The sequence below is a fragment of the Marmota marmota genome, unplaced genomic scaffold (genome assembly GCF_001458135.2).
Source record: "Marmota marmota marmota unplaced genomic scaffold, marMar, whole genome shotgun sequence".
Taxonomy (NCBI): Eukaryota; Metazoa; Chordata; class Mammalia; order Rodentia; family Sciuridae; genus Marmota; species Marmota marmota.
Genome location: NW_025999977.1, coordinates 25,138,166 through 25,147,089, shown reverse-complemented (window position 1 = coordinate 25,147,089; position 8,924 = coordinate 25,138,166). Strand labels below are relative to the sequence as shown.

The window sequence follows — 8,924 nt, the reverse complement described above, 5'->3', positions numbered from 1 at the left end:
GGGGAGCCATAATATTTTCCAGTTCCTCCCATCAAGAAATGGGATTAAAGCTGGGCAATTGGGTAAGCTGAGGCAGGAGGATTACAAATTGGAGGCCAGCCTTAGCAATTTAGCAAGGTCTTAAGCAACCTGATGAGACCATGTCTCAAAATAAAACTAAAAGGGGCTGGGGGTGCAAATGAGAGGTAAAACACCCCTCCTTCAACTCCTGGTACCAAAAAGAAAGAGAGTGTGTTTTTGTTCATTTCTTCCCCCCTTGATTCTGAATTTGGCTTGGCTTGGCTTGGCCAATGAGGCATTAGTAAAATGCAAGTGCAAGCAGAAGTTTGAAAATCCCTTGGGCATTTGTGTGCCTTCTCTTGGGTTTTTTGGCACCCAGCTACCATGTGAGAAAGCCCAGGCTCTCCTGCTAGGTGCTGGAGACATGTGGCACAGTCAACCCCACTGTCGAGCCATGAGCAAAGGCATCCAGGACCAAACAGCCCCAGGAGATCCAGCTGCTGAGTGTAGGTGCAGCTGGGGCTGTTTGTAGGGGAGCCAGCAGAAAAACTGCCCAGTTGGGTTCAGTCCAAATTGCCTACTCACAGAATCCTGAGTTAAAAATGGTAGTGATTTTAAGCAACTAAACTTTAGGCAGTTTTTTTTACACAGCAACAGATAACTGATGACAGTCCTCTATCCCTCTGTGAGATACTTTTTGCATCTTTAAGTGTCCCTTGAGGTACCAAAACTTTTGATATGATGCTTTGCCCAAAATGTGTTGAGTTAGCTGCTCGTGGAGTGCTGTAATCCCAGTGACTAGGGAGACTGAGGCAGGAGGATCACAAGTTCAAGGCTAGCCTGGGCAACTTAACAAGACCTTGCCTCAAAATAAAATAAAAAGGGCTGGGGTTGTAGCTCAGTGGTAAAGCACCCCTGGATTCAATCCCCAGTACCACAAAAAAATGAATAAGCAAATAAATGTGTTGAGTTGCATTTAGAAAGCATAAAAATAGAATACATGTGTCGCAGGCCTTATTTACCCTTCAGACAATCAGCGTGTTATAGAGGCAAGTCATTCCCAAGCTACCAGAAAAAGACACAAGAGAAAAATGGACTGCAGGAGAAAGAACAATGATCTCAGAATCCCTAGATTCCCAACTGGGCGGTACCAGTAACTGGTGATTTTAGGCAGAGTCTCTGAGTATCAGTTTTCCCCTCTAGAACATAGAAAGGATGAACTGGATGAGTTGATGTCCTATTTCATTCTGAAGTATTTAAGGTAAAAACAACCCATCATCAGGGCCAGAGATTTTGGTCACCTCAGGGAATGAGGTGACCCAATGTACATGTAGAGAATTTCCTGGTACTGCCAAGGAGTTGTCAGACACTAGCTTGACCCTACAGATTACTTAGCACTTCTCAAGGGTGGACCCCAAAGTTTTATCTTGCTCTGCCCCAAGTTGAACACTGGGGAGCTGTCCCAGGTCCCACCGTGGAGAAAGAGCTCTTCCATCGTTATTCTTATCTAATAAATATCCATGTAGATACCAGAGATCTAAAAGTAAACACAAAAGATCCTGTTACAGGTTGGGGGCTAGTTAAAAACAACAACGTGGCTCTCTATAAGTAGCTTTGCATTGCAAATTCATATGTGCCAGGGCATTTATAAAAACAGTTGTAAATCGTACTAAATTCTATGAAAAATAGGAAAGGTTTCAGATCCTTCTTCAGAAGAGATGGTTGCAGAATGCTTCCCTGAGGGGTCTTTAACTGAGATGGAGCCCATCATGCAGGAGACAATGGTGGAAGGAAGGAATGTGGAGGCAGGCTCTGCCAAGGCCTGAGCTTGCTGTCTCTAAGAGAGAGATAAGAAGCCAGGTTCTTGTGCAGAACGATGTAGAGTGGGCAAGGGCCAGACCCGACAGGATTTAGTGAGTTTGAATTTTATCTGGAGTCTGAGCAGCCGCGGGAGGGTTTGGAGTGGTGATAATGACATAATCAGATGTGCATTTTAAAAAGGTCACTCTGAATGCCAGATGGGAAGTAGATTAGAAGCGGAGAGTCCAGTTAGGAGAATTCTGTAATGTAGAAGCCCTGGCAAAAGAGAACAGCAGTTTGGATCAGGGACATGAGTGACAATAGGGTAAGAAGAGCAAACCAATTCCAAGTGTGCTTTGGCTTAGAACTACCAGGGTTCCTGTGGCTTTCTCATAAAAGCTTGGGGGCAGATAATGTCAGCCTAAAAGTCTGAGCCCACTGTTGTCAGTATCCGAGTCCCTTTGACCTAGGGATCAGCCTTTCCCTACCTACCTGAAAGTCCCAGGATGTGCAGAGACGTGGGAGGAGGAGCTACTGAAACTTCCACCTTTTTCCACTACCCATTCTGTAAGTTTGGGGGCGCTTGGGAATGGGAATCTTCACGTCCTAGAGCTGGTATCTTACCTGGTCAGAGACAGAGATGGTGTGGCCAGCCTGGTGGGGGCAGGAGGGTGAGTCCACTTCTATTCTTTCCACGTAAATTTTCGGCTCTCATTCACCTGTATCTCTAGGCATCCATTGCTGCAGTGGAAAGGCCCATTCTTGGGGGACCCAAGAAAAGACCCCAAGAGGTCAGAGACTAGACTCTGTTCAGGTCATGGCCCCTCAGAGAGCTTGATAAATGCAGAGCTAGTCTGTGACCTGCTTTAAAGCACATAGGAAAGTTCTTGAGTTGGAGAAAAGGTGCCATTGACAATAAAATTCCAACAAGAACCTCTTTCCCTTTGCTCAGGGGAGAGCTGCTGTTCAAAGAGGCGCCCTTGGGACAGCATCCTCCATGGCCCTTGGTGGGAAGGATCTGAAAATGAGCCTTCATGGGGTGGGGTAGTGAAATGGGACAGGAGAGGAGTAAAGGGACCCCTAGAACTGAGAAAAGGAGGCTGGGTATGGTGGCACACGCCTGTAATCCCAGCAGCTTGGGAGACTGAGGCAGGAGGATCCTGAGTTCAAAGCCAGCAGCAGCAACTTAGCGAGGCACTAAGCAACTCAGTGAGACTCTCTCTAAATGTAATATTAAAAAAGGGCTGGGGGGCTGGGGATGTGGCTCAGTGGTTAAGTGCCTCTGAGTTTGATCCTTGGTACCAAAAAAAAAAAAAAACTTGGAAAAGGAGCAGAAGTAAATCCAAGTATCAAAAGTCACGTGAGCCACTTGTCACTTTCACAATGTTATCTGGATCTGGAGAGCTATCCTCCTTGGCATATGACACCCTTGATAGCATGTCCCCCTGTGCACAAAAATGTGAGAATGGGGCAGGTGGGAGTCCCACCTACATGGTGCTTACAATCTAATTGGGGAGACAGAGGGTGTCCTCAACTAAGACAGATCTGTGGAAAAGAACCTGCAAAGGGCAGGTAGAGATTGAATGAAGAAGAGATTGCATTGTGGGAGTGGAGGCTGAGTTTGCATTAGACCTGAGAGTCATAGAAGTAAGGAGAGAGGCCCACCAAGGGCGTGAAGCTCATAAGCTAAGGCACAGAGCAAGATTTCAAGTTATGTTGACATGGCAGGAATGAGGGCTAAAAGAGGTAAAGACAGATCCACTCACCCATCCCACAGGCATTCATCAAATGCCTAACAGATGTCAGACAGAGAGTGAACAAATGACAGTCTCTGATCTCAAGGAGCTGCCATTCCAGTAGAAGAAAGGCAAAAGATGTGTCAACAAATAAGGCTGCTCAAGTTGGATGTGTGCATTGAGGACAATAAAGCAAGATGATATCTTAGGAAGTGACTGGGCCTCCTTTAGATCAAAGGCTGAGAAATCTCTCTCTAAGGAGGCAGCATTGTAGTGGAAATATAAGTGGCACAAGATTGAAGGTAACAGTGTTCCAGGCAGAGGCAATGGCAAATGCAAAGGCCCTGAGGCAGCAGCAAACCTGCAGAGTCCTACAGGTGAAGCAAAGTGAGGGAGCAGTGTCATATGAGCGGAGGAGGGTGCAGGCCCAATCTTGTGGGGCCTCATAGGCCATGGTGGGGAGGGTTTTATTTTGATAGGAAGAGAGTGATATGCAAGAGAGGAACTAGGAGTCCCAGCAGAGGCTACCATAGTGATTCTAGCAGGAGGTGACAGTAGTACCCAGAGCCAGCCAAAGCTAAGAAGATGAGAAAGGAGCATCCATCTGACCCAGAGGGCTGCACTCTATCAGGATTCTACTTGGGGGCTACATGGGCTGCTAACCAGGTCGGTGTGACCTTCCTGAAGACAGGAGTGACAAAGCTCCTGTGCTGGCAGATGTGCCCTTGGAAGCAGAGGTCCAGGTCCATCTCTAGTGGGAGTGCTGGGGGCTGGGCCTCTCCTAGGGCTCTCTCATGGACCCTGGAGAGGCCAAGGACCAATGTGCTGGTTTCTAAGGGCAGGGACAGGGCCTCACTCCCTGTGCCATGGAGCACCCAGCATGTGGCAGGCCCTTGGTCCACGGTGGTTGATGGACAGGAAGGCCGGAGGCCAGAGACGGGGCCAGTGCGGGCTCTACCCTCTTTCCCAAGCTGCACTCGAATTGGTGGGGATGTCACCTGTCTTCCAACAGCAGCTCTGACATTTCCTGTCATCAGGGGACTATTTCCAGGACAGAAAACCTGACCAGGGAAATGGTAGCAGCAGCTCCTGTTCACCTGGCGCTTACGTGGCCCGTCACGCAGCACTTGCCACCCACTGTGTCATTTATGTCCACAGCAGCCCCGGGATGTTGGTGTGGTCATGGTCACCCCGCTACAGATCAGGAGGATGAGAGGCAGAGAGGGGAAGTGACTGCCCCTGGAGGGGTGGGGGGCTGCCTGATGGTTACTGCCCTGCGCCATTTCTATGGAGGAAACGATGTACCCGGATGAACTCTGGGCCCTCGGCCTCTGATCCTCTTGCTCAGAGGACAGCCCACTCAGAAAGAAAGCTTCTAGGTGACTCTGAATGCAAAGGAGATGGCAGCATTGCTGGTGCTTGGCGGGAGACGGGTGGCCTGTTAGAAGCACACCGACAGGTGAAAATCATGTCTAAGGAAAGGCCCTTGGAGCTGGGGCTGTGATGCGTGGGGGTTGACCAGATGCCTGGCAGTCCATCCTCCAGAGGCAAGCTCAGCTGGCATCCAACTGCATATAAACTGAAGGTCAGCCTCTATGAAGGCCACGTGCCAGACCTTCCTTCCCTGCCTCTGAATGGCACATGTACACACGGCCAGAGAAAGAGCTTTCCCTGGCTTTTCTTCTGTCCTCCCAGGACCCAAAGTAGCTAGAGGTTGTGTGATCCTGCTAGCTGGTCTCTAAAGTCATCTTAAATGCTGCCTCTACTTGAGGTTTGATCGACAAGCCCTGGAATTGAGTGGGTGTCACGAACTTGGTTAGCATTTGTACTGTGAGGTCCAGCCCTGTGACCTTAGCACCTGCCTCCTTGTGGGGTCACTTGTGGTCTCCTCAGTTGACCTGAGACTAGGCTCGAGGCTCATCAGGACAGCAATGCCGAAAGATATTCCTTTTCCCATGTTCCCTTCCTTTTCTTCCTCGGCAAGGTAGAAATCAACTTTTTGACAGAGAAATTAGGTGTGTCAGAGTGACTCGCCCCCTCCCTGGATGATTAAGCTGCTTCTGATCATCTGTGCTATATGTAAAGATGAGGAAAATTAAGGAAAACACAAGAGTCAGGGAAACAGAGCCAGCACAGAAATGTGTTTGGTGGATCACCATCTTTGGGAGAAGAGAACAAAAGAGGAGGTCTTCACTACAAAGCAAGGGGTGAAGAGGAGACGGAGAAGTACTGATGCGCTGAGACAAGACAACTGCACAAACCATCATGGAGATTTATTCTTGGGTAATTCTGACTCTGAGTGCAGAGGAGCCCACACACAACTCCACCTCACAGGTGCCTGTTGCCTGGCTGCCTGGTTGCCAAGTAGACAGGAAGATACAGAAAATTCTGTTCCCTTCCAGTGCATCTGACGTCACTACAGCCATTTTTTTTTTAAATTAGGCATATTTAGACATTTCTTTCTTGAGATTCTCTTTGAAGGAACCAAGAAGGAAGATATTTTTTATTTTTTATTTTTTTGGTGCTGGGGATCGAACCCAGGGCCTTGTGCACACAAGCCAAGCACTCTACCAACTGAGCTATATCCCCAGCCTTAAAAAGGAGGATCTTTTTTTTTTCTTTTTTTAATATTTATTTTCAGTTATAAATGGACACAATATCTTTATTTCATTTTTATGTGGTGCTGAGGGTCCGAACTTAGTGTCACACATGGTATGCTCTACCTCTCAGCCACAATCCCAGCCCCAAGAAGGAGGATCTTGATTAGAGTTGGTGGCACAGCACATTCTCAGAGGACTTCTGTGATTGATCCTGAGGGGTGGGGGAGATTTTTCATCCTAAAGCCCACAATTGCTAACTAAGGCTCAGGACAGATTTTAGTTGGTCATTTATCTGAGCAGTATTTGCTTTCTTAAATAAATAAGTAAATAAATAAGTTTTTTCTTTAACTTCACATTTTAAAATGTTAATTGCATATTAAATAAAGACTTGGATTTTTCCACCTTTGATGTTGCTAACCTGACATCTCAGCCCAGGACTCTTCCTCAGTTCTCCTGAGAAGTCTCCAGAAAGGGGCTGAGGGAGTTAGAGGTGTTTACTCAGCTCCTTCCATCCCAAATTAAATATTCAAATTGGGTTTGTTCTGGAGCATTGTTAAGACTTGAGCTGTAATTTAATGGAAATGGCATTGTCCCCAAGAATAAAGGTTTCATTAGCCCAGCTCACAAACTTTTCCCATTATCCTGGGGAGGAAACAATCTGGGTGACAGCCTGCCTGTCATAATCCCCTGCTTCAGATTTATGGTGACAAAAGACTCTTAATACTGAAAATGTTCGGGGGGAGGAGAAACACTACCCAAACCAGAAATCTCTCCCTTCCAGTCCAGGTAACAAAGGGTCAGGAGGAGTTTGGTGGAGGCCTCCTGGCCACCTGCCGGTTAAGCCCACGTCAGTAGATTAACTGCAGCTCTGACTGAGCGTTTAGAAAGGCAAGTTACATGGCAGAGCAAACAAAATTCAGACTGTGCTTTACACATGGTAATCCCAAATTTAATAAGAGCCTCACTGCTAGGAAGCCGGAGCCCAAAGGTAGCTGAGGTGTGGTACTCCATTGTTCCCAGGCAGCCACACCGCCATTGGTTACGTGGCAGGCCTCAAGGGCCCACCCCTCCAGGGGTCTGTGGTCTCAGCTAACAAAATTCTTACTGGCCCCTCCGGTGAAGCACTTTTTCTTCTTTTCAAGCTTCAAGAGCCTTATCCAGAGACAAGTCACAAATTTGCTTGTTCTAAGTGAAATTCCTGCAGAAAGCTTGGGTGGTCAGAAGGCGGTATGAGTTTCAGGCCCTTTGGGCTGCACAAGAGCCCGCCTCCCTCCCCACTCATGCATCTGAGGCTTCAGACAAGAGCCCCGTGTCACCGTCTGTGGTGGTCACGGCTCAGGAGGGCCTTCGTGTGCCTGAGTGCATGGGAGACCTCTGAGATGGAGCATGAATGGGGTTGCACTATGGACGTGTGTGGGTTATTCCTCAAACCACAGTCGTGTTTCTCTTGTGGCCATCTTGTGATCATTTATTCACTCAACAGGTATTTACTGAGTACCTGCTCATGTGTCGGGCTTTGTGCCCAGTGCTTAGGACATCATAGGGAGCAGAAAAGAGACACAGTCCCACTTTGCATGGATTACAGTCTGAGATGAGTGCTATAAAGTGGGGAAAATGTGTTCCAGGATCATATATGATAGAGGAAACTGAGTCAAGGAGAACAGGAAATGCTTTTCTGAGGACCTCATGCTGGAACAGAGAACTGAAGGGTACCTAAGGGCTGAGCCGGCTGAGGGTGGGAGCAGGAGAAGATGGACAGTGAAGGAAGCTGGTGCAGTGTTATAGAGCCGCAAAGGCCCACGGGGGAGGGGGAGATGGTGTGCACAAGGGAGCAGGCCTTCCTAATCTGTCTCCTGGGACCACAGACTTGCACAGGAAGAAATTGGGGAAAGCCAGTCCGTCGTAGTGTAAGAAGGCCACAGATACTGAAAAAAAAAATCTATAAATAACTCCTGGGGAGATCCTAAACCTCAGGCAGACCTCTTGGCTTGGGACACCATGTTATTACTTAATGGTGTAATTAAAATTTCAAAAAATATATAAAAATAAATAAAAATGTCCCCAATCTCCTCCCCATAGTGCAAGGTGATGAACACAGTACCTGCCTTTGCCTACATGTTTCCAGAAATCTTGTTGCAACAAAGTTTTAGAATTCCAAAAACATAGTGACCTATAATGAATGCTACAAAGAAGAGGAGGAAACCACCAACAAATAAATGTAAGCGAATTTCTGGAATTGGAAGGACACAGCTGAAGAAAGCCACACAGAGTGCTCTAGGAGGGGCAGAAGAATGATCTGAGGAGATGGAAGCCAGTTTACCCAGAAAACCTCAGAGAGCTTCAGGGAAACCCAATAAGGGGAAGTATGCACACAACTGCACAGCAGATCACTGTATCTATAGTTTCTTCACATTCAACCAAGGAAGTCCATGTGAAGACATGCAGAGAACCATCAGCATGAAAGAATGAGTCCGAAAATTAGCAGAAAAAGCAGGAGGTCACTTTAAAATATTTCAGGCAGGTAATACATCTAAAAGTGGGATTTTTTTTAGCTGGGTGTGTTGGTACACATCTGTTATCCAAGACTCAGAAGGATTGCAAGTTTGAGGCCAACTCCAGCAACTTTGCAACACCCGATCTCAAAATTAAAAAAGGACTGGGCAGTGTAGCTCAGGGGTAAAGCAACCTGGGTTCAATCCCAATTGTGTAAATAAACAACAGATTTTTGAGAAGATGAGTTATTGGAAATTATAAATGTAGTTGTTGAAATACAACAGAAGGACTAAAA

The 8,924-nt window shown here is 47.1% G+C and overlaps 1 long non-coding RNA gene across 1 annotated transcript in view; it reads left to right on the top strand.

Moving 5' to 3' along the window:
• The window catches only part of LOC125617186, a 49,019-nt gene that overhangs the window by 1,191 nt on the left and 38,904 nt on the right, over positions 1-8,924 (top strand). The gene's annotated exons all lie outside the window — the stretch shown is intronic.